The sequence below is a fragment of the Arvicanthis niloticus genome, chromosome 2, assembly GCF_011762505.2.
Source record: "Arvicanthis niloticus isolate mArvNil1 chromosome 2, mArvNil1.pat.X, whole genome shotgun sequence".
Taxonomy (NCBI): Eukaryota; Metazoa; Chordata; class Mammalia; order Rodentia; family Muridae; genus Arvicanthis; species Arvicanthis niloticus.
The window spans coordinates 21728825-21753131 of record NC_047659.1 but is presented as its reverse complement, the minus strand read 5'-3'; the positions used below and the strand labels follow the sequence as shown (position 1 = coordinate 21753131).

The window sequence follows — 24307 nt, the reverse complement described above, 5'->3', positions numbered from 1 at the left end:
GCCCACAATCAAATTTATAAATATTAAAACACTTGTAGGTTACTTTTTAATCTTTTTAAAGAGGGTGAGACGTGGTTAAAATTTTGCAGTTGGAGATGTCCTCAAGAAAAACAGAGTGAAGTCTATGAATGTCTGATAGGCTTTCTGTGGAGGAGAACAAAATCCCAGTTTCGGCCCAGCCACTTAACAGCTGTCTGATACTAGACAAGTAGCTCTGCTGTGATGGCTTTTTAATGTGTCATCCTAGGTAGGCTAAACCACAGACTCTTGTCATTCAATCACACATTAATGTAGGTGATGCTGTGAAGGGACTGTTAGAGGAAATAAATGTCTCTAATCAGCTGACTTAAAATTAATCATCAGAGATTATGTTATGGTCAGCCAGATGAGCTCTTTCAGAAGTTAGCAGTTCTGTGAGCTCAGAGATTCCAGCAATTCTTGACTCTAAGTCCAGGCTGTTGCTGACCTTCCTTTTCTGACAAGGAGATTCAGTCACGGTTTGTCACTTCCTGCTTGTGTCCATCTTCCCTTTCTGACTACCTATGCTGTGTTCTCCAGGTATGCTTTGTGAGCCTGAATGGTTGTGTAAACCAATCCCTTTTGAAATTATCTATCAGTCTTTCAATCCTTCTCTCCATCCATCTGCCTCAGTTAAGGCTTCTATTGTAATAAAATTCCATGACAAGAAACAATTTGGAGAAAACGGTCCATATCATCTTATAACTCCTGGGCCACACTCCCTCACCAAGGAACTCAAGGCAGGAACCTAGAGGCAGGAACTGGAGCAGAAGCCATGGAAGAATGTTACAGACTGGCTTGCTCCTCATAGCATGCTTAGTCTGCATTTTTAAAAAATACAACTTAAGACCACCTACCTGAAGTTAGCCTGGCCCACCATGAGTAGGGCCCTCCCACATCAATCATAAATCAAGAAAATACCTCACAGCCTTACCCACAGAACAAATCTGGTGGGAATATTTTCTCAACGGATGTTCCTTCTTCCCAGAATGCCTTAAGCCAACATATCATCCCTTTAATATTCATCTGTTATCCATTAACCCACTTGTTTTTCAAATCTCTTGCTATGAGGTATTACATTTCTATTGAGGCCTCCATATTGTTGGTACTAACTTTGCATTTTTTTAAAAAAATATAAAATAGGAAGTTGTTGATGCCTCCTTTACCTGTTCATCTGCAGTGTATGTGGCTTGGGCTTTAGGGCTAATACTTCTTGCATGGAGGATCATTTTGGGAAAAGTTGTTCATCTGGCTTCTTTTTTGTACAGTTAGGATTCCAAAACAGTGAAACACACTGTGGAGTGGTGATATCTTAATTTTTTTGCAAAAGAAATGATGTATAAGAACTACTTCTTGGTAACCCTCTTCAAAGAGTTTATGAACTCTTAAAAAAATCTGTGAGCTCTTTCTTATAAAGACAAACTTCCATCACAGAAACAAAAAAGAAATTATTAAAAAAGCAAACAACATAAGATGCTCCCTGCAGAATGGAGCTGATCTGACAGATCCTGTTCATAGGGTGATACGCTTTACTATGAACAGCTTCACAAACCACATGTACCTCCGACTCACTCCGTTTAAATGTTGACCCTCCATCGGAGCTAGTGTTAGAACTTATGTGCTTAAAATAATATGCAAAACTAGACACTCTAAAAGGGGTTATTAATACAGTCAATTTCAGAAGCACAATTAACTAGTATCTTCACTTTGGCAAATAGTTAATTTTTTCATTGCAGACAAGCATACTATGGGTCATGCTGAAGTAAACAAGACTGTGAAAAATATTTCTTGTTTATAAGCCAAATTTTCTAATAAATGTATTATTTTTCTTGTGTACTTTATTCCTTTAGTTTGCTTCTTTTTACTAGTGGAACAAAAGCAATATTTACTGAATTGTAGCAAAATTAAAATAATCTAGATTTTATATTGATCTTATAACATTTAACCAGTAAAGAAAAAAATATGTATTTCTGCTCCCTGCAGAGATCTTAAGTTTGGGGATATGATGATCCTTAACTTTTTCACAATATGGGGTGCCTCAAGTAAAAGTTACTATTAAAGCATTAGCCACACATGAAGAAAATCTTTACTTCAGGTAAAAGGAAGGCAAGCTGAGGGGGCTGTTGTCTGTGGAGCTGATCCAAGTGTGTGTTCTATCTGTCACACTACCATGGCATGTCTTCAGCCTGGCAGGACACTGATCCACTGGGGCCATTCCCGCTTTGCTCTCCCGACCCCAAACATCTTCTAAAATGATAATGTTTTGGTTCTCTACCCCTTTTCTATCTTATCCTTATCTAAGAAAGATATACACATAAGTTAAAAACAAATTATATAAATCAAGTGAAAGTTTAAGGTGAAATCTTTCTAAGAATATTTGTCATTTCTGGGATAAAATCCAACGGAGAGAAAAAATATTAAAGAGATTTTTTTTTTTTTTTTTAGTTTTTAGTTAACATTATGTTAACTAAGTTAGTACATGAAATGAAGCACAATTCTTAGTGCAATAAGGGTTCTTGCTAGTGTAAAATACAGATTCGAGTTCAGCATTACTTGTATGGTTTGTCTTTCAAGCCTTTTTGTCTTCGACATGAAATTGTACCTTCAACCTTGAATATTTATTTTTAAACATACCATTCATCTTTTTAAAAAGGCATAAGATGTATGAAATAAGTGGATAGACCTTCTAGTAAAAATATCTATGTTGTAATTTATGTCACAGACTGGGGCAACTCTGGGAAGAAACTACTTTGAACTGGATTGGGTTTCAGCTTGGAGTAGAGACCCAAACCCTCCCTAGCACAGCGGATCTTTGTGGCTATCTTTGCAACAAAACTGTTGGCCATGTTTTGCAACCATGTTACATTTCTGTATTCTTTTGAGTTTGAAGACAAAGATATTTTATGGAAGTAATTAGAAAACAAAGAATCAATATGGGATTCAACATAACAGTACTAAAGTTGGCACATGTTGAAGTTGTTATTTGGTACATTTCTTTGGCATTTTTCTTTCATAATATTTATTCATTATTTATTTATTATATAGTCAAAAAGCCCTAACTTGGTGCAAGCCTTCATAGTACCAAGCATACCAGCTCCCACTTCTGTAATCTGTGCAAAGCTTGCTTCATATTCCCTCCTCCCACTATTACAATATGCCACACACACAGATAAGCAATTTGTCATTTCCTACCCACACATCAAAGAATTCTTGGTGGTGATTGTTTTAAACAAATTGCCACTGCTAGAAGTTATATAATTTCAGAATATTCATTAGAATCATAAAGTATTATCACAGATTTTGCCAAATCAATTTCTAAAATTGAAATATAACAAAGTTTGGAGAGCACAAATATCTTAGGGTGTTCAGTGTACAATTCTTTTTTTAAACAGCTTCATAGAAAGATGCTATCTATAATAGAGATAAATATTAATATATTATGATACTTGCACCCATGCTTCTATATATACACTATTCTGATACAATGAATTATATATATATTGATAAGACATGTGAGAAAGGTAGTATTTTACATTAAACATTGCTCTTAAATGTCATACCATTAATTATTTCATGCTTATGTTTAAAGATGTCACTGGAAAGGATGGAGGAAAAATTACATGGTAAATGATAAATCATAAATGACACATCCTCTTTTCATAACCAGGTCTGTTCTTTGTCATTTTTCTAATGCAAGGGTTTCTTGAGTCTTGAACATGGACTGCATGCTGGTAGAAGCTTGCTTTAAACTTGGGGTCTTTCCCCAAATTAGCAACAACACAGCAATCTTCTTCTTGCCAGAAACTCACTGAGAGCTCTCTCCAAGGGTTTTCACTGTGCTATCCTTGAAGTTCTCAAGACTTCCTTGCTACGGAGCAAGGAAACAGTCTTTAGGACTGTTGTAGCCTTCTCTAACCTGGGTCAATAACAATCCAAAAAACTACTACATGTAAGATATAAACAATGCACTTGAGTAGTAATAGAACGCTTGTCCTATCGGAAACAATTGGAAACAATGGTTTTCAATAAAATAGATGAATAAATAAGTAGATAAATGAATGAAGAATGAATTTAAATAAATAAATAAATAAGTAAATAAATAAGTAAATAAATAAATAAATAAATAAATAAATAAATAAATAAATAAATAAATGTGTGCTTAACCTAACAGGTAAACTTTTAAGTGGTGAGGTGTACCCAGCTTTACTAATCACCTCCTAATCTCAAACTGCTCCCACAGAATACACTGCAAGCAGCAGTATAAAAATTGTTCCTCTTTACCAAACTCAGTCAATATGAGACCCCAAAGGAACAGAATCATGACTTCAAAGCATAGGGAAAGTAGAGAAAGTCATTAAGAAGAAAGCAATAAATTTTCCCCTTCTGACAATGTTCATGCAACTGATATCTATCCAGTGTTCTTAATTCAAAGCCTCAGAACTGCTAACTGATGCCTGGAGAGATGTACTTTCAACTGTCAGGGCATTCAGATTTCTTTCTGGTCTTCATGATCACTAGTCTTTACAGGGAACCCACCCACCCCCATGTGGCTTCCTGGAGACATAGTTGGTACTATTCAAAAAGATCCTTGAGCTGGCCTGGGAACTCTCTCCCTTAAGTTTGCAAAGCAGAACTGAAGGTCTTCTCACACTTGACTTGAAGCCCGCATTGACCATTCATGACACTTCACTGCAGCAGTGGACTGCACTCTCTGCTGTTGTGTGTTTTAGTTCTGCATATATTTAAAGATTTCCCTCATGTTATTTGCATGTTTTGAAATGGTAAAAAATGACCTGTTCTTCAGAAGACTGACATCATCCACTCATTACTGTATTTTTATACTTGTGATTATTTGAGGCTTTTTTTTTTTTTTTTTTTTTTGCATATGTCAGCTATTCTATCCTTTCTGAATTGATTTGGTCATTTTCCAAACAATCAGGAAAAAAGAAAGAACTTTTATAGTTTGCTTAAGATTTTATCTCATTAACATATAGGTTTTACGGTTTTACTTCATGGTTTGTCTTATGATCTTTTAACTTGTATCTTTCAGAGCTGTTTTAATTTAATCCTGAATAGAATTATTTATTGTTCAAGGAAACCTCTCAATTCAGTGATAAAATTTTTACTTGAATGTTTTTTTTCTCAATTTATCATTCTCACATTAGAGTTTTGGCTTCCTTAATTTTATTTAGCCATTTAAAGATACCTTTTGCAGGGCTGGAGAGATGGCTTAGCATGTAGGACCCCTTACTATGCTTGCCCAAGGAATCCAGCACCCACATGGTGTTAGACAGCTGTGTGTAGCTACAGTTCCAGGGGTTCTGATATCTTCTTCTGGCCTCTGTGGGCACCAAGCTAGCATGTGGTACACAGACATAGACACATGCAGGCAAAACAACAATCACTTAAAAAAAAGATAAGTTAAAAAATTTAATTATATATATATATATATATATATATATATATATATACTTTTGAATTAACTGCAGCAGTCTTTAACTTACTTTTTTCATATTAAAGTTTAACATATTATATTTGTGCCTCTGAATATTTATTTAATTGCATACTATTATACTCACATTCATTTTATTACTTTCTAATAAAAGAAAATATTTGAAAGACATGTTATTTTAATGGATAAGTTAACTGTAGTATTTTATTTATTTTTTTGTTACTTTTTATGTTTTACTATGTTCTATTCAGCTTTTGTATTTAGGATTAAAAACATTTTTTTGTTAATATAGTCAATAATTCTTTATTTTGTAATTTGTGACACATTTAAAATAAAATGTAGATTTTATATTAATGATATAAATGTTAATAATATATTTATTAATTATTAATGCAAAATTATTAAAAAATTCTTTTTAAATCTTTGAATGTTAATCTAAGAGTAAATTTTTTATTCAGGTAAAGATATTTATTCATATATAAATTTCAGAATAAGATTTGTTAAATGAAAATGTTTAATTATTTGTGAACCAAAGGTGAGAGTTTTCTAAAAATAGAAGGAGCAAGTAGCAAACTTCTAATAAAGTACACAAAATTATCTTACCAATTTCAAAACTCAAATTACATTTTAATTTTTTTGTTTCTACTGTTTTACTCACCATCTGTTAAATCAATAAATGGTAAAGTTTAATTTTGCTATTATATATTTATTTCATAATCAACTTTTCTTGACATTTGTGCTTTTTCCATCTGCCAATATGGCCTTGAAACTTTATTTTTATGTGCTATACACACACACACGCACACACACATATGTTTATATATACTCATGGCAGATTTCTATTTTTCAAAACACACATATAAAATCATTCAACTGTATGATTAATTATATATAATAATGAATAAAACTAGAAAGCCAAAGAAAAGAAAGAAATGCAGAAAGTCTCAAGATCAGTGTGTATTTTGAGATAAATTCTTTATTCTAAGCTCTAAAACCAACAAGCATATGAGTTCTCTTTTCTACAAATGAGAATAAATATAGTGTTTGAACAATAGAATGAAGACATGCTGCATATTTCAAACTACTCACAGTAATATACTATTTGTATTTTATTTAACTTTGATAATATGTAAAGTTTGATCAAAGTTGTTTGCCATATAGGAAGAAAAAATTTTTATGGAATTTTATTTTGCCATATATTTTTTTGTTATCATATTGTGTAACGGTTGCTCTGGTGTTGCTATATGTTCAAATGCTAAATTTAGTAGCCCAAGATCTGGTTGTTCCAAGAGGAAGAGAGCCTCACATATACCAGGCTTTGTTGTATAAAACTTGACTGTCAAATTATCCCTGATTGGTTAATAAAAATGCCTACAGCCTTGGCTAGGTGGAAGACATGGGGTGGAGTGAGTTCCTGGGCTTGGGCTCTCAGGCAGAAGTAAGAAGAGGGGAAGAAGGGGTAGATGGATCATGAGCACATGGGCATATGAGTCAGCCTGTTGGAGTAGGAGCAGTACAGGCAGGACATGGAAGGTAATATCTCAGGGTTATTAACAGAGACCTAGACAAAATAGCATAGAGGATTAATATCTTCCCATCTCTAGTGCTTTTAAAGCTTATTATAAATATAAAAGTTTGTGACTTTTATTTAGGAATTAAATGTTCTAAAGTGGGGCAGAAACCTCCAAATAATAAAAGCAATTTATTGCAAACCAACAGCCAATATTAGACTAAATGGAGACATACTGGAAGCAATCTCACTAAAATAGGGGACAGGACAAAGATGCCCACTCTCCCAGTATTTATTCAATACAGTACTCGAAGTGCTAGCTAGAACAGTAAGACGACAAAAAGAGATCAAGAGGATACAAATTGGCAAAGAAGAAATAAAGGTACCACTATTTGCAGATGATATGGTAGTATACATAATCTACCCCCAAAATTCTATCAGAGAACATCTCCAGCTGATAAACAACTTCAGCAAAATGACTGGATATAAAATTAACTCAAATAATTCAGAAGCCTTCCTTTATACAAATGATAAGCAGGCTGAGAAAGAAATGAAGGAAACTATCCCTTTCACAATAGCCACAAATAATATAAAATATCTTGGGGGTAACTCTAACCAAACAAGTGAAAGACCTGTATGACAATAATTCAAGTTTCTCAAGAAAGAAATCAAAGAAGATCTCAGAAAAATGGAGAGATCTTCCATGCTCATGAATTGGCAGAATTAATATAGTAAAAATGGCCATTCTACCAAAGGCAATCTACAGATTCAATCCTATCCACTTCAAAATCTTAACACAATTCTTCAAAGACATGGAAAAAGCAATTCTCAAATTCATCTGGAAAGCGGGAAAAAAAAACCAGAATAGCGAAAACAATTCTTAACATTAAAAGATCAGCAGCTGGGGGAATCACCATCCCTGACCTCAAGCTTTACTACAGAGCATTAGTAATAAAAACTGCATGGTATTGGTAGAGACAGACATGTTGATCAATGCAATAGAATTGAAGATCCAGAAATGCAACCACACACTTACAGACCCTTGATCTTTGATAAAGAAGCCAAAAAAAAAATACAATGTAAAAAAGAAAACATCTTCAATAAATTGTGCTGGTCTAACTGGCTATCTGTATGTAGAACAATGAAACTATTTTCATTGTCCCATATTTGTCACCTTGCACAAAGCTCAAGTCCAAGTGGATCAAGGACTTCAACATAAAACTAGACACACTGAATCTAATAGAAGAGAAAGTGGGAAAGAGCCTTGAACTCATTGGCACAGGGGGAAATTTTCTAAACAGAACATCAATGGCTCAAGCTCTAAGATCAAGAATTGATAAATGGGACCTCATGAAACTGGAAAGCTTCTGTAAGGCAAAGAACATAGTAAATAAGACAAATTGGCAATATACAGATTGGAAAAAAATCTTCCACTAACCCCACATCTAATAGAGGGCTAATATCCAAAATATATAAAGAACACAAGAAGCTAACCACCAAAAAGCCAAACAACCCAATAAAAAAATGGAGTATAAAACTAAACCAAGAATTCACAACAGAGGGATCTCAAATGGCTGAGAAGCACCTAAAGAAATGTTCGAAGTCCTTAGTGATCTGAGAAATGCAAATCAAAATGACCCTGAGATTCCACGTTACACCAATCAGAATGGCTAAGATCAAAACCTCAGATGACAACACATGTGGGTGAGGATGTGGAGAAAGACAAACACTCTTCCATTTCTGTTGGGATTGCAAACTGATACAAACATTCTGGAAATCAATCTGGAGGTTCCTCGAAAAATCAAAAAATAGATCTATCTGAAGACCCAGCAATACCACTCTTGAGAATATACTCAAAAGATGCCCCACCATACCACAGGGGCACCATACCATTACGTTCATAGCTGCCATTTTTTTTTTTTTTTTTTTTTTTTTGTGATAGCCATAAGCTGGAAACAACCCAGATGACACATGACAGAAGAATTAATACAGAAAATATGGTTCATTTACTCAGTGGAATACTACTCAGCAATTAACAACGAGGACATACTGAGTTTTTCTGGCAAGGGAATGGAACTAGAAAATATCCTGAGTGAGGTAATGCAGACCCAAAAGGACACGAATGGTATGTACTCACTAATAAGTGGATATTAGCCAAAAAAGAGTACTGAAAAGCCAAGAACACAAAAAGGTCAATCAGTTGAAGGGCCCAAGTGAGGACACCTCAGTCTCACTTGGGAGAGAGAAAAAAGCAGTCACATGGTGGGAGGGAACGAGGGACCAGGGAGAGAAAGTGGATGGGATAGGGGAGAAAGGGGAACGTGATCTGGTATTGTGTGAGGGAAAATGACTGAAGTCCTGAGGGCCAGCAGAAAGAATGAAAACAGACAACCTTGGGAAGAAGGAGGTTGGGGGACCCTCCAGAATACACCAGAGACCTCCGAGGTGAGAGACTCTGGGACTCAAAAGGAGGGACCTTAGGTGAAATGCCTGACAGTAAGGAGAGGGAATTTATAGAGCCCACCTCCAACAGAAAGACACAGCATCAAGTGAGAGAAGGGGTTGCCATCCCACAGTCAAACTCTGACCCATAATTGTTCTTGTCTGAAAGAACTGCAGGGATGAAAATGGAGAGAAATCTGAGAAAAAGACGGTCCAGCAACAGGACCAAAGTGGGATCCAGCTCAAGGGGAGGTCCCAAGGCCTGACACTATTACTAAGGCTATGGAGTGCTCACAAAAAGGGACCTATCATGACGGCCCTCTGGAAGAACCAACAAGCAGCTGAAATAGTCAGATGCAGATATTTGCACCCAACCAATGGACAGAAGCTGCTGACCCTCGTGGTTGATTTAGGGCAAAACTAGAAGAAGCCGAGGAAGAGGGTGATCCTGTAGGAGGACCACCAGTCTCAATTAACCTGGACCCCTGAGATCTCTCAAAGACTGGACCATCAACCAGGCAGCATACACCAGCTGATATGAGGCCCCTAACATATATACAACAGAGGACTGCCACGTCTGGGTTCAGTCAGAGAAGATGAACCTAACCCTCAAGAGACTGGAGGCCCCAGGGAGTTTAGAGGTTTGGTGGAGTGGGGGGTTGGGGAATAGAGACATCTTTGTGGGAACAGGGGTCGGGGTAGAGGTATGGGATGTGGAGCAGTCGGAGGGTGGCCCAGGAGGGGAATAAAATATGAAGTGTAAATAGATAAATAAATAAGTAAATAAATGATTAAAAAGTGATTATAAGAGACAACTATGATAGTATATACTAAGAAGATGAGTTAAACAGGAAGATATCATAATCACAATATATCATGCAATAACAGTTAAACAAAATATACAAAATAAAAATTTATGTAATTGAATGATAAAAGAGAAATGGAAAAATTTAAATATATTTATATCTAAATTTTATATATATAAAATTTATATATAAATTATATATTTATTATATATTATATTTATATATATTATGTATATATATGTATATTTAAATATATATTTAATTTGTAATAATCTTACATGTTTTCTGTTATTTCTAATACTTTGTCACTGTATTGGTTATATTTCAGCCATCTTCTTTCTTTAAAATATTAAGGGCTAACCAATTGCAGCTTTTTGTAATGGCCTCTGTCTCCCACAAAAGAATAGTCCCTGATGAGGATAAGGGCTACACCTCTCAGTGGGTATGAGGCTATGTAAACACTATTGTGGAAAACACCCTTGGAGACTTGACTGCTTTAGGGAAGCAGTAGTAGTGGGTTTTCCTATAGGTCCCATGGCTTCACCAGCCACTGCTAACCATCAAGGTTTCTAGTCCCAGGCATGAATCTCTTCCTTTTGAGTGGGCTTTAAGTCAAAATAGACAGCTGTTGCTTATCACCAGTATCTAAGTGTCATGATGGCACTTTTGGGGATATCTTGTCCTGCTGGTCATTATTTTGGCTTATAGGTGTCATAGTTGGGTAGGACTATGAATTGCTTTTCTCCGTAGGCAGCTTGTATGGCACCTTCCAGTATGAAAGCAAGTCTTCAGGAAGGAGGCTTATGATTCAGATCCAGACTGTATTTGTAGTACAGTGTCTTCAGTAATAATCCAGAGAACAACTGCCATCTAAGGCTCAGGGAACATCAAACATCATGAAAAAGGGGGCAAGCAATTACAAGAGTAAGAGGACCACAAAGTCTGCTGCAGGATTGTATCTTCAATGAAGGACAGAGAAGCTATACTCACAAAATCTCAACAATAAGGTTTCTTGAACAACACCACTAGTTGACATGCCAGTGAAAGGGAAGTCACATGATTCCCAAGCTTAATACAAAGGGTGGTAATTAACGACCACTGAGACAGGAAGAATTAGTCTTCCTCAGTAATGAGCCCTCGGATTGGTTATCTAATACCTAGTAGTTAGCCTTAAAAGCATGTACATAGCAAGCAACACTAAGTAGACCCAGCAGGTTACTAGTCAGGATCTTTCCTAGCCAAGTAATTCACAGGAGTGATTGATTTAGATATCAGACACATATTTTCTGCACAGCTTTCCAAATATTGCAAAAGCAATGGTATCTGTGTGGTTTTGCCCTGGATTATTACACACTTAGTACAGCTGCATAAAACCGAAGACTAGTTCCTTACTAGACAGTCTGCTAAAGCATCAGTTGTCTTCTATACTTCTGATTGAAGAGCAGGTATCAATTACTAGAAAATAAGAGTCCTTGAGCTTCTCAAAGACAGTGATTAGATAGGAAGCCTATTGAGACATTCTTTCCACCTAACTTTGAAGAGATCATTTTGCTTCCTTTTCATTATTTACCTCCCCCCATCAAAATGTTAATAAATAATCCCTTTAAGCTAAATTCCCACAGTTTCCTTGTACCTTGTAATATTTTATTTTTGAAGCTCAGTACCCCAAATATGGCACTCTATAATGGTGCTAGCGAGCTGGATTTTCTGCTCTTCCCTGAAAGCAAGAAATGAAGCATGTACAATGAGTCGCCCACCCAATCAAGTTTGTGATTAAGAGCTCTGCTCTAGAAACACGGAATGTGACGTGATCTCCACACTCTTTCTTCTGATTGGCTAAACTTGTTTAAATGGAGTATGCTAATATATTTATGGAAAGTACATTGTCAATTGGGAATAAAGACTTCGTAGATGAAATAAATGAATGAGGGTAGATACATAACAGATATCAAGAAGATCAACTTTTAGCAAGGCACTCAATAGACTATGCTTGCAAAATCCCAAGATCATTTTTGAAAGTATGGTAATTTATGGCTATCTTACTCATTCATCTTTCTGGTACCTTTTTGTTAACTGAATTATGAATACCTTTCAAAAATAACTGCATTAATGCTATCACTAACCTTTATTGTGTCATACCCTCCTATAAATTATTTAATGTATTTTATGCTTCTAAAAAGCTCTGTGATGTAGGCACTATTAATATTGACATTTAAAAAAATAATTATAAACCAGACACTAAGTAAGATTAAAAGAGTAGGTGGGAGAGATGTTTTACTACCTCTGAGGTAGTTCCTCAGCCTTGCCGCCCCCCCTCCAAGGCGGAAGTATTACAGGACAAGGTGATAGACTAAGATGTGATGGTCAATGGTGTCAAATTTGGCTTTCTTGGTATGACTTTGGGCACATGAATGGCACTTTGGTGTTTTGGTTATACCTAATCCGTAAAAGTGATACTTTATATAATAGCTAACTGGATCAAAAGAGCAAGTCTTTTAGTGTGTGGATTATTGCCGAGAGCTGCTGTGGAAGACACGATAACTTTGTTCTACCAATACTGTTCATAATGTGACGTAGCTGTAATCCATGAATGAGAATAGAAGAATCCTGTTCATGTCACATAGCGATTCAGTGAAAATGCTTTGGCTTGTCTCAAATTCTACCTTAGTGCTCCAGAATTTTCTGATACTAAATACTTATTATTAATTTATTAAGATAAATTGTATAAAGACATGATAAACAATCAGAGGTAGGACAGTTAAATAAGTAGAACTTTATGTGGGTTCCAACTTCCTCATTTGTACAGTTCTCTTCACTGTCCTCTGATCAGACGAGCTCACTCATTTGAAGTTGCTGGGGAATTGAGAAAAATAAATCTGACTGGGACATCATTGGAGACTATTCCTGTAAGGGTGCACCTCATCACACAGCATGTTACACATGCATCTTTTACATACTTATCTCTAAACTGTTTATTTGCCACATCGACAGGCAGCTGGTGGAACAAATAGGAAACCGTGGGAAGCACATTCATTTTTAAAGTGTTAATGCACCCAATCCAAGAGACAGTAATGTGCTCCCATCCGTTTAGATCCCCTTGAATGTTTTGGATTGGAGGACCATAATTTAAATGAAATGCGTTATCCAACCTGGAAGGTATTCCACATCCTAAATATTTAATTGATTTCTCCATCAGGGGAAGATGAGCCTACACAATAGGCAGATCCTATCTTTAAGTGTCCGATTAATAGTGTCTCTAATTTAGGGTAATTTAGGAGTTTACAACTTATAAAATGGCTTTGTCTTCCACATTCTCCCCAAAGTACCAAGAGGATTGTGCCTGGATTAATTGCAAACAGCAGACAACCCTCTGTGTATAATGAAAACTCAAGAGTCAGCATTGTCAGCCATGCACTTATGGTTTGGGAATCTTATCTGAATATTTTTCACAACGGGCTTCATTTCCGATGGAAAGTCAAGTAGCGGAGAAGAAAAGTTGTAATTGTCGCATCTCCCTATTTAAAAAAAAAGTTTAGCAAGTCAAGTTCGTTCCTGCTGAGTTTTATTTAGTTGGGTCTTAGCTAACTGAGTGTGGAAGATAAATCAAGCTACTTGCAGATTTTCCTAATGGTGCAAAGTTTGGCACCCTGAGGACTGCGGAGCCGTCTATTCCTACAGTTGTAAAGAAGTGGAGCAAGACTGTGGGTGGTTGTGAAGCCATGTGAGTGATTTATTACGTTCTATTCCACTCAGTCATTCCATATAAGCACTGAAGTGCCAGAAGCTTCTGGTCACTTTCTGTTGAAGAAAGTATCAGGCCAAGCCTTAACCTTCTCACAGAAATCAGTACCATAGAAATCAGTAGTAGCTGACAAGTTTACTACAAAATAGTAAAATATGAGTTTATAAATGTAAAAATAGCATTCAACTCTACCTACATGTGTCTACTTCTAATTTTTTTGAAGTCTGACAAATTTCACTTTTTTTTTTAAGAGAAAAAGAAACAGATGTTCTACTGTCCAGCTTTATTTTAGGATTTGAAATAAGAAAATAAATTAATAAATAAAACTGGCAGCGTATCAGTTATGTAATATTTAGTATTGAATATACCTCGGGATAGATTTTCTGTTGTACTTTCTGTCTTCCCGAAGTACTACTTTGTAGACAGCTTAATTTTTGTTCAAATATAAATTAGAATCAATTTTCTGGGGAGAAATAATCAGTATAGCTCCTGTTCTCCACAACAAAGAAATTACATTTGTAGACATATTCTAGAAATCTAAATCCCCCAGTACTCCTTTGAGCAAGTCCAAGGAGGTTTGCAGACTGACGGTTTTGTACTTTGCTATTCCCGTGGGTTTGTGCGTGACCATCTTTACTGAGATTTGTCCCCATCCCTGCTGAATTAATATGCATTTTAGTTAACTAATCTTGAAACAACAGGAATAAAGTTTATCCAGGTCTTTTATACCTCAGAGAACAAAACAAATACTAAAAATCTTTAGAGAGAAAGGATATACAAAAGGGCTTGAGGTGAAGATTTCAAAGCAAATACTCTCTAAACGATGTGCAAATTACCTTGGCGCTCAAGCCTGATTTATGAAAGGGGATTAGCCCACTGGAATAAGAACCAAGTTTAAACTGATGGGTTTCAAAGTCAAAGATGAGAAGTAGTTACCAGACAAGGAAGGAGAAAAGCAACAATAACTTAGAGAAGTGATTTGGCTTAATTTTTCCCCCTGAATGGATTTGCCTTAGATTGTCACAAATTACTGCTGCTAACTGCAGTATAAAGGGTGCATTTATGCTTTAATTTTCTATAAACTTTGCATTTAATAAATGAGTAAGTTTCTGCTTGTCATGTTAAAAATATAGCCAGAAACTGTTGAGCAATGAAAACTACTGTAGCTAGAAGGGCCAACCTGTAAAAGTTTTGAGAGAGAGAACATGTTCTTTTCGATGCTAACTTACTTACACACCAGCAAACACAGGCACTCAACTACTCCAGACTGTTCTTCCAGTAGCAATTTATAGCGCCTTGAAAGAATATGAAAATGATGACTTTTACATCACCACAAACATTATTTATTATAAGGTAGCCTGTGTGTGTGCGTGTTTGTTCAAGTAGTGGACAAAGGCAGGTTGACAGGTACAAACATACATTGTTTCTACATGCAACCCAGAATTCATTGCTCAGTATGAGTTTTGATATGTATCTGAAAAAAAAATGTAAGTCAAACAAAGGGATGATGGTGTTGGTAAAAAAATTTATCTTGACCATGAGGCTGGAGCTGAAGATACTTATGAATGAATGTTTGTTTCAAGGTAACACTGGTATATCCCACATACAAATAAGTATTCTGAGTGTGTTAGGCATGAATGTGAGAATGCACAACTCCGGAGATGTCCAGTGTCATCCTTGAGGGGCCTATTGTCATATGTCCCCTAATGTAAATTGTTTGAAGTCATTGCAAGAAATTGTTTGAAGTTGTCATGACTATGTGTCTTCAATTTAAAGACAGACAAAAGAATGAACAGCTGATAGAATAACTTGAGTAAACACCCTTCTTTGAGAAAGGGCTATTTTCAGAGATCTTGAATCCCAGTAACATGGAAGGGCAGGCAAAGAATCCTTTTAATTCTTTAAATAAAATTTTATCGATGTTACAATGAAAAGGATTATTAATGAGTTCACTGACCTGCCATTCTGGAAGGTAAAGGAAAATGTTAATGTTTTCACTCATGCATGATTAATATCGAATGCTTATTGACTAACATTTTGGAATTTTCCCAGTGAAATTGAGTTAAACAGAATTCTTTAGGTTCTCAGTCAAATCTGTCCATAGAAATCAGCTACACTCAGTTTAAAAATAAGACATGGGATGGCAACAACAAATGCAGGCACACACTAGAAAAAAAAACAATATTAAGTATCCCTGTATAAGTTGTCATGAAGTATGAAGCTAAATACATGAAGCTATCCAGGCAGTACTGTCTGCCTTCTGACTGCACAATGAGATTTTAAGAGACTTGATCCTTTGGAATAACTCTTTAGTAAAATTCATTTTGAAAAAGCATTTATCATTTTGGTCTCAGTTCCTAGATGTATACACCTGAGATGATGTTTCATCTCAGAAATTATCTCTATCAGCTTTTCCTAGAGATGAAATCATTTGCTACTCACAGGCTGAAACAGAGGTCATTCTAAGTTTGTCCACCATTTATGGGAACTCAAATGGAGCCTATTTTTGTTTTCCTTGCAACTTTTCCAAACAACTTGATGTAAGTATAGCCTCTTGGGCCTTGATTGTTTTGGCAGGCCCCACTGGAATGGTAATTAGCCAGTTTTAGGTAGGAATACAGCAGCTGAGCTGTGAGTCATTCAGATAAGATATTTAACCTGTAAGGTTGATGGGAAGTGAATTACGGTACTCAAAAACAATACAAAAATTAAGTAATCTAATCTAAGGAATCACATATCATTATTCTTGTCCTCGGAGAAGTGAATCAACTATCAGAATTTACCTTCTTAGTATAGGGGTCATGTGGAAGATGAACAGAATTTCAGATCCATTCTGCATGTGGCGTTAGTGGAATATTTGAAAATTAGTAGAATTTTTTCATGCAATTGATGATAAGTTTGGTTTATTATTTCCTTATTTTGTTGAGTTTAGTTAAACTTTAGAAACATATTTTTGCTATTGCTGTTGTCCTGGCCATTTTAGTTTTCAGGATATAGCGTTGTCTACAGTGCAAGCAAATGTGCACAGAAAGTGTATAGTTCTTCATCCTGTAACAATTTGTGTGTGATCCCAAGTTGGAAGAGAGTGATGAGATTAAATAAATATTTACCACCCCAAACCACGAATTGTTGGGAAATGGCCAACCTAACAACCCTATGCAGGGGAGATTAGACAGTGCTTCAAAGTGGCTTTGGCTCGGACTTTCTGCAAACTGAATTGGGGAGTTATGTTTTGTGTGACATGGTAAAGTATTTATCAAACTTTAATATGTATATAGCTTATATACTAAAATGCAGTCTTCTGGGGCTGGTAGATGACTGAGTTTGTGGCTTTTTCTGAGGATGAGAGTTTAGTTCCCAGTACCTGTATCAAGTGACTCACAACTACCTGAAAAACCAGCTTCAGGGCATCTGTTATCCTTGTCTGGATTTCTAGGGAACACACACACACACACACACACACACACACACACACATCATAAAATAATGCTTTTTAAAGAAATGCCATCTCTGCTTAGTGAGTTTGGGGTAGGTTGGTGTTTGGGTATCTAGTGTTTCCTGTGAATCAGTTCCCAGATAATAAGTTCCTTGGCTATGTTTTGTGTAGCAAAACTGTAGTAAATTCTGAAAATCAGTGGTTAGATACAAACTCTGCTGAACTGTTCATCTTATATTTTTGAAGACACAGAAGAAATGGAATTTTTGGAACTGTCAAGAATCCTTCCAATGTTTCAGGAAAAGCTGCCACTTCAGAAATCTTTGGAGTCTGTCTCTGTTTGCAGTGCTAGCTTGGGCCTGCAGCATCTGTCACTCGGTCTGCTGGAGTATGTTCTTACCTCTGATCTTTCTTTCATTGTTTTCTACTATCTGTAGATACGATTACCTTAAGCAATGTTAACATGTTCTGCCTACATCGTAGCACGTTGTTAAGCTCCTGTTTCTTTCAGTAGGAAGTCCACAGTGCAAGCCCTTGGCCAAATAGTTCATATTTCCTTGCCAGCCTGAGTTCTAGTTATGTTCCCAAAGTTTGTACTCTGTAAGTTCATCAATTTCTAAACCCCCTGTTCTCTGGTTGAGAGTCCTATTCTAATATGCACTCATAGTGTTTTGCCATAATTCTTCTACATTTAAAAGGCTCCCAGTTTCATATTATCATTAATTTTGAGGGCCCTTTGACTTCCTTTTTCTGACAACTTTCTTCAACTTGCTACTTTTTATAGAGAAGATGATTTTCCAATGTTTGTTTTCTGAATATAAACCATTTTTTTTTCCAGAAACTACTTATAGAAGGACCCAAAGCTTTGCTGTGTGTACATAAATGGTGCTTTCTTTGGGGCCTCCCCCTCAGTTACTCAGTTACTTGCTTATTTCCTTATTCACTTTGATGTGAACATGGATGTCCCGTGTTTCAGACTGCTTTCTAAACTAGGATGGGAAGAGGTAAGCTTCCCAAGGTCATGGCATGGTTCCCTTAGGCACTCACTCTCTAGTGGTGATCTAGTAGCAAGATTTAAGTAAATGACCAATACCTTGGTCATCTCGGATTACCTCACTTAGGAAGAATGGTAGCTTGGATACAAGGCACATGGGGGCTAGCTAGGCATGTTTGTCAGCTCATCAACAGAATTGACTTTTCAAAAATAAGACCTTTACAGACTTTCGCTTTACTCTCTATAAGACAATAAATGCTCATGTATTTGAATGACATTGTTCCCTATGGCACACCAAATCCCCTTAAGAAAAGAGTAAATAAAGCATATAATATATTCTAAGCTAACCGAATAATGAAAATGTGCTAAAATTAAATCCTTGACAGATTATGAATTTGCTTATTCTACATTTATTCTAGGGCAAAATATGTAGAGTGATAACTAACATTATGACCTTTCAAAAAAAATCACATGGAAACATACTATTGTAGCTGCTTCCTAAAGTGAACATTTATTAAAAATAATTTAAATGGGAATTCTCTATAATAGGGCTACTGTGCTTATACTAGACACTACAGGAAAACAAACACATATCCCAGTGCTATGAATACGTTCCCTCTTTTGGCGTTGTTGACAAGGAGGTTTCATAGACTCCTAAAATAGGCTACTGTTCATGCTCTTGGTTATTCTTTAGAACTTGACACTAAGACCCTATTGCTGAAGACATCACATATATGAAACCAAGTTGCTACTGACCTGGAAATTTCAGGCCCACTGGATCAGACTTCATAGTACTAAAAGATACTATGCATGCTACCAGAGGAGAAACAAAATCATTAGTGTTAACCAGCTGTTAACAATTCTACAGCAATGGTTGGGCTTGCAAAAATAACCATGTATGTGTAATAGTGGCATGAATATCGTGAGAGTAAGCAATTAAGTTCTTGTTAGAGTTAGGGTCCTCTCTGTAACTTGAAATCCATATCTGACAATGTTATCAAGGCTAAGAACCTGTGTTAGGAGTCCCTTCAGAAAACTTACAGCTATTACCTTATTAAATGGACATGACACTAGTGTCTTAATGATTTATAATTAGTACCCATAGATGTGTATACCTGCCAATCTTCACCATAGAAGAATCTTTGTGCAGTATATAGCAGTTAACACAGGGACTCACAAGTAGTCAAGGTACAGATAAACCACCAACTAAAGAGTACACATGGAGGGACCCATGGCTCCAACTGCATATGTAGCAGAGGATGGCCTTATCTGGCATCATTGGGAGGGGAGCCCCTTGGTCCTGTGAAGGCTTGATGACCCAGTGTAGGAGAATGCTAGGGCACTGAGGCAGGAGTGGGTGGCTGGGTCAGGGAGCACCCTCATAGAAGCAGTGGGGAGGAGGGTTGGATATGGAGTTTTTGGAGGAGAAACTGAGAAAAGGAATAACATTTGAAATGTAAATAAATAAAGCAGCCAATTTTTTTTTAATAAAAAAAGAAAAATTAGCTTAACTAATTAAAAAAGAGAGAGACACTGTGGAATATTCAACCTCAAACAACCTCCTCTGAAGGCACAGTGATGATTGTGGAGGAAGAGAGAGTGTAAGAGCCAGAGTTGATAAATGATTACAAGGAAATAGCATTTTCTATAGGGCAGCTGTACATAGGAAGTCACAGCAGTAGTAACAACATGCCCAAGACCTACCTAAGCTCAAGTGTGTTAGACCAAAGTCAGGCATGGAGTGGGGAAGAAGACGCAAAGTCCTAGCCTTCCTAAGAAGCCTTTGGCACCTGAGAGCCAGTGGGAGAGGGGGAGTAAGTTTTCTTTAAAAGTGAAGCCCTTGGTGGGTTAGTTACCTTCTAATGAAAACCATAAATTTAAGAGTATATAGAAGTGTATCTGATCAAAATACACTGTATGAATTATCAAAGAGCTAATACAAGTGTGGAAATAAGTATATTTTGTTCTTAGCTCTAAATATAGAAACTGATGGATTTATAGTCGAGAAAATTATGAATACTTTACTCAAAATTTACTCAGAGAAGTCATTGTATCAAGTATTTATATAGTAATATAAACTTTACAAATATCTTGATTTTACATTGATTAAACGCTACATGTAATGTAAAAAAAATTTCCATCATGTCCAAATTTTCCTTTGTGTTAGTTAATAATTACATCAAACTATCTATTGCATTTAAGTAGCAATTCGCTTTTAGTACATTTAAGAAATGTATCTAAATCACATAGTTGCACATTTTGGGTTCCGAATGATCCTCAAGTACATAACGTAAAAAAGCCAATGTATCAGCAGCTGTCCCAGTTAGCTGTAATTGGCAATCTGACACACCCCAGAGTCATTTGGGAAGGGAGCCTTAATTGAAATGCTACCCAGATCAGACTGATCCATAAGCAAGTGTGTTGCTGCATTTATTGTTAATTGATGAAGGGTTTCCATCCCACTGTGTGCTCCATTTCCTGGGCAAGTAATCTTCACATGTACAAAAAAGCTAGCTAACCATGAGCTGAAGAGTGAACCAGCAATCAGTGTTACTCTATAGTTTCTATTACAAGTTCTTACTTGAGTCTCTGTCCTGACTTTCTTCAATGATGGACTATGACCCAGAAATGTAAGCCAAATAAATCCCTTTCTCATCAATAAAACAACAATACAAAACAAAACAAAACAAAACAAAAGTACTCAAAACTTCTGATACTTCACTGATTTCTTATGTAACTCTATCTAGCTTTTAAAGAAAGTGATGAGGGCCAGAATTTCTATAACTCCTATTTTAAGTTGAATTTCTATAAATAAATGGACTTTACAGAACACTATCTTTTCAGTTTTCAAATTTACCAAAATCATTACCTTTCCTTCATTGGAAAATACCTTTTTAAAATTTTATTTACTCAAATACAATGTTAACAGTTTGAAATCAGTGCACATAAAAAAGACTCAGGAACAGGTAGGAACCATTGCAATTCTTTAAAACAAATAGGATATTAAGATAGTATATTGAGAGATGTGCCCTGAGCTGAGTTGTAAAGGATGTTATCTCAGTAAGGGGAGGGAAAGGTAGACTTAAGGTGATGTCAGTGTCCTGAGCTGAGGATCAGAGGCATTAGCTCATTTCTCTGGAAAACAAATTGAGGGTCACTGACTGGGTTGAGTAGAGCATTGAGAAGAGGAGAGTGGTAATGAAGAACTGTTTACAGAGGCTCAAGGAATTGTGTCTTTCTATTTGACTAGTGTGGAAATGTTTGCAAAGTGATACAGAAAATAGGTATAGGGGAAGAAGAAGTCTTTGGGAAGGTGCTATGTCTGATAGCAAGATTTTTTTTGTTTCTTTTCTAAAGCTGACCTTGAACATAATATGTAACAGAGAGTGACCTTGGCTTTCAGATCCTCTAGCACGCATCTCCTAAGTGTTAGGATTGTAAGTGTGTGCTGTCAAGATTAGTACCTACAGCAAAATCTTAGTTTGTATTTCCTGATAGTCACAGCATCTCACATTTTGTCTAGGGTTTTAAGTCAACTTATTTTGTTTACAAATAGAATACATATATTTTCAGTAAGAGAGTTAAAAAAAATAGGAATGTTGCCTTTCCTTATCAGTTAAGCACTCAAATCGTCCACGAACCATTTCTCTAGGAAAATACAGGTGTTTAATGTTATAGATCACAATTTTTAAAATAAATTTTGAGTAGTATGTTTGTTATTTTCAGATTATCACTATATGGTTGGGTGAAAGCAGTACCGGCTTTTCCTTAAAGGATGTGGGGTATACTATGAATAACAAGAATATTTTGTAAAAAACAACAAACAAATAAACAAAGTCAAAAGAACCAATAAATATTTTTTTGCTTACAAATAATACTTTTCTAAGCATATGGAGGAACCCATTTGGACACCCAACAAAATGACTAAAAAGAAAGGTTCACTCTTTTAGGCTTAAAAAAAAATCAAAGTACAAGTTTCTGTGGTCTAGAAACAAAGTGAGTGGGTGGACCACATGAATCTTGAGTCCTCAAGGAAGAGTAAGTTATCATTTGCATTCAAAACAGTGTTTTTTTCGACACAGAAAGCTGAGAATGTAAGAAAGCTTCAAATACCATGCTTAGAAAGGCCACTTTAAATTTAGTTGACAATAATGAGTGACTATCCCAGGCTTAACTTCATAAGAAACTGTTAACATGTGCCAATTCTCAGTCATAGAGTAGGAAGGATAAAACTTTTAGAGGCATTCAAAGAGGATGACATTCTTTTGTTTATAATCACAACAAGTGCACTAATTTTTAGGAAATATTGCCAGACAGTAGAGTAAGAATCCCTCTGGACTTGGCCTATTATTGAAAGAAAATTGCCACTTGACCTAATGAAATCAGAAATTGATTAACTGGAGTTCATCTCAGGAGAAATATGGTCACAGTGTTACTGCCAGGGTCAGGAGGAAGATGGGTGATCTAGCAATGGTGCACTTGTCGGGGTTACATAGACTTGAGAATAGCTCATGTTTCCAGATGCATGGCCCTGGGTGACCAAAGGGCAGAGGGTAAGATCAGCCCCTTAGATAGGAAAGAAGAGATTAATCAGAACTTGCTTTGCTTAGCTTATAACTAAGTTCTTGAATCTAATGATTCAGAGGGAACGAAATGTTTTGAAGAAATTACAGTCTATGGGTTCCACAAAAGTTGAGACTTTCTGCTAACTACCATGAAGTCCATTTTTGAATCATCTAAATTATTTTCCAACAAACAACTTCCTTAGCCTGTGAAAAAGGAATAATGAACAAATAGTTTTTAAATAACTGAAATTATTGATTGTTTAGATGTTTGTTTCCTCAGGTGGTATTGAATAAAATGGATACCAGAAATGACATACTTTCTTTTTTGGGGTGGGGTCTAAGGTGAAAAACCAAAGTACTTAACTACAGAGGTTTGTTCTTTCAATCTTCCAATGACTTGATAACCCATAGTAATCTATGCAAATAATGTTTTCTTTTATCAGTAAAATATTTTTTGTCTTCTTAACTAGATTTATTTGTCTTCTTAACTAGATTTCTGCGAGTTTAGGATTGTTTTCTATTTTTTTGGCAGATGGCTTATTCATCTTATTATTTTCAAATATTGGCAGGGTTACACTGTTTCATGTGAAATTCATGATAAGAAATCTTTATGATATATATATTATGAATCTTTGGGATAGGCTTATTGGTGTGTGTTTCAGCAATTGCTAATTGCATGTTTATCAGAGAAATTAGTATGACTTTTTAGTTTTCAATTAATAAGAAACATAATATTTTCTTGAATATCTACCTATCCATAAAGGTCATAAGGATAAAAAATATTGGTTTGGGGGCATAAGTAAGAAAACAATGAGCTATTAAAATTTTATTTTAAAGGTCTTAATATAAATCATAAAGGAAAATAGGGCTTTCTTTCAAAGTTTTCATGTTGTGGTTTAAAAGTGTGAATATTCTTTTATTGATGGTAGAAGTACCTTATCTCTAACTTTGTGTCGGTGTTTAATAGAAAACATTAAAGTACAAGCAAAAAAAAAGATGAAAAAGATAGTATCGTAATTGATTGTAAATATAGCACCTAGGTCAAGTAAGTTCATTGTTGGGACAATACCAGACTTACTCTACCAGGAATGTGGTGGTTTGATAAGAATAGCCTGCCAGAGACTCATGTGCTTGAATGCTTGGCCTTAGTGAATGGCACTATTAAGAGGTGTGGCCTTGTTGGAGGAGGTGTCATTGTGAAAGGAGGCTTTGATGTCTTAGATGACCAAGCTCTGTGCAGTGTGATACTTGGTCTCATTGAGTTGCCTTCTGATCAAGATGTCGAACTTTCAGCTCCTTCTCTAGTAACATGTCTGCCTGCGCACTGCCACAAGCAACATGG

General features: G+C 35.9%; 1 protein-coding gene, 1 long non-coding RNA gene and 1 other non-coding gene across 3 annotated transcripts in view; 2 read left to right on the top strand and 1 right to left on the bottom strand.

Annotated features, from left to right (window-relative positions):
- Positions 1-24307, bottom strand: part of Arhgap15 (Rho GTPase activating protein 15) — a 585234-nt gene that overhangs the window by 266751 nt on the left and 294176 nt on the right. The gene's annotated exons all lie outside the window — the stretch shown is intronic.
- LOC143441297 (uncharacterized) overlaps positions 1-24307 on the top strand; it is a 319239-nt gene that overhangs the window by 52507 nt on the left and 242425 nt on the right. The gene's annotated exons all lie outside the window — the stretch shown is intronic.
- Positions 15330-15457, top strand: LOC117704811 (small nucleolar RNA SNORA40). Its single transcript, XR_004606330.1, has one exon. It is a non-coding gene; the product is annotated as a small nucleolar RNA SNORA40 (small nucleolar RNA).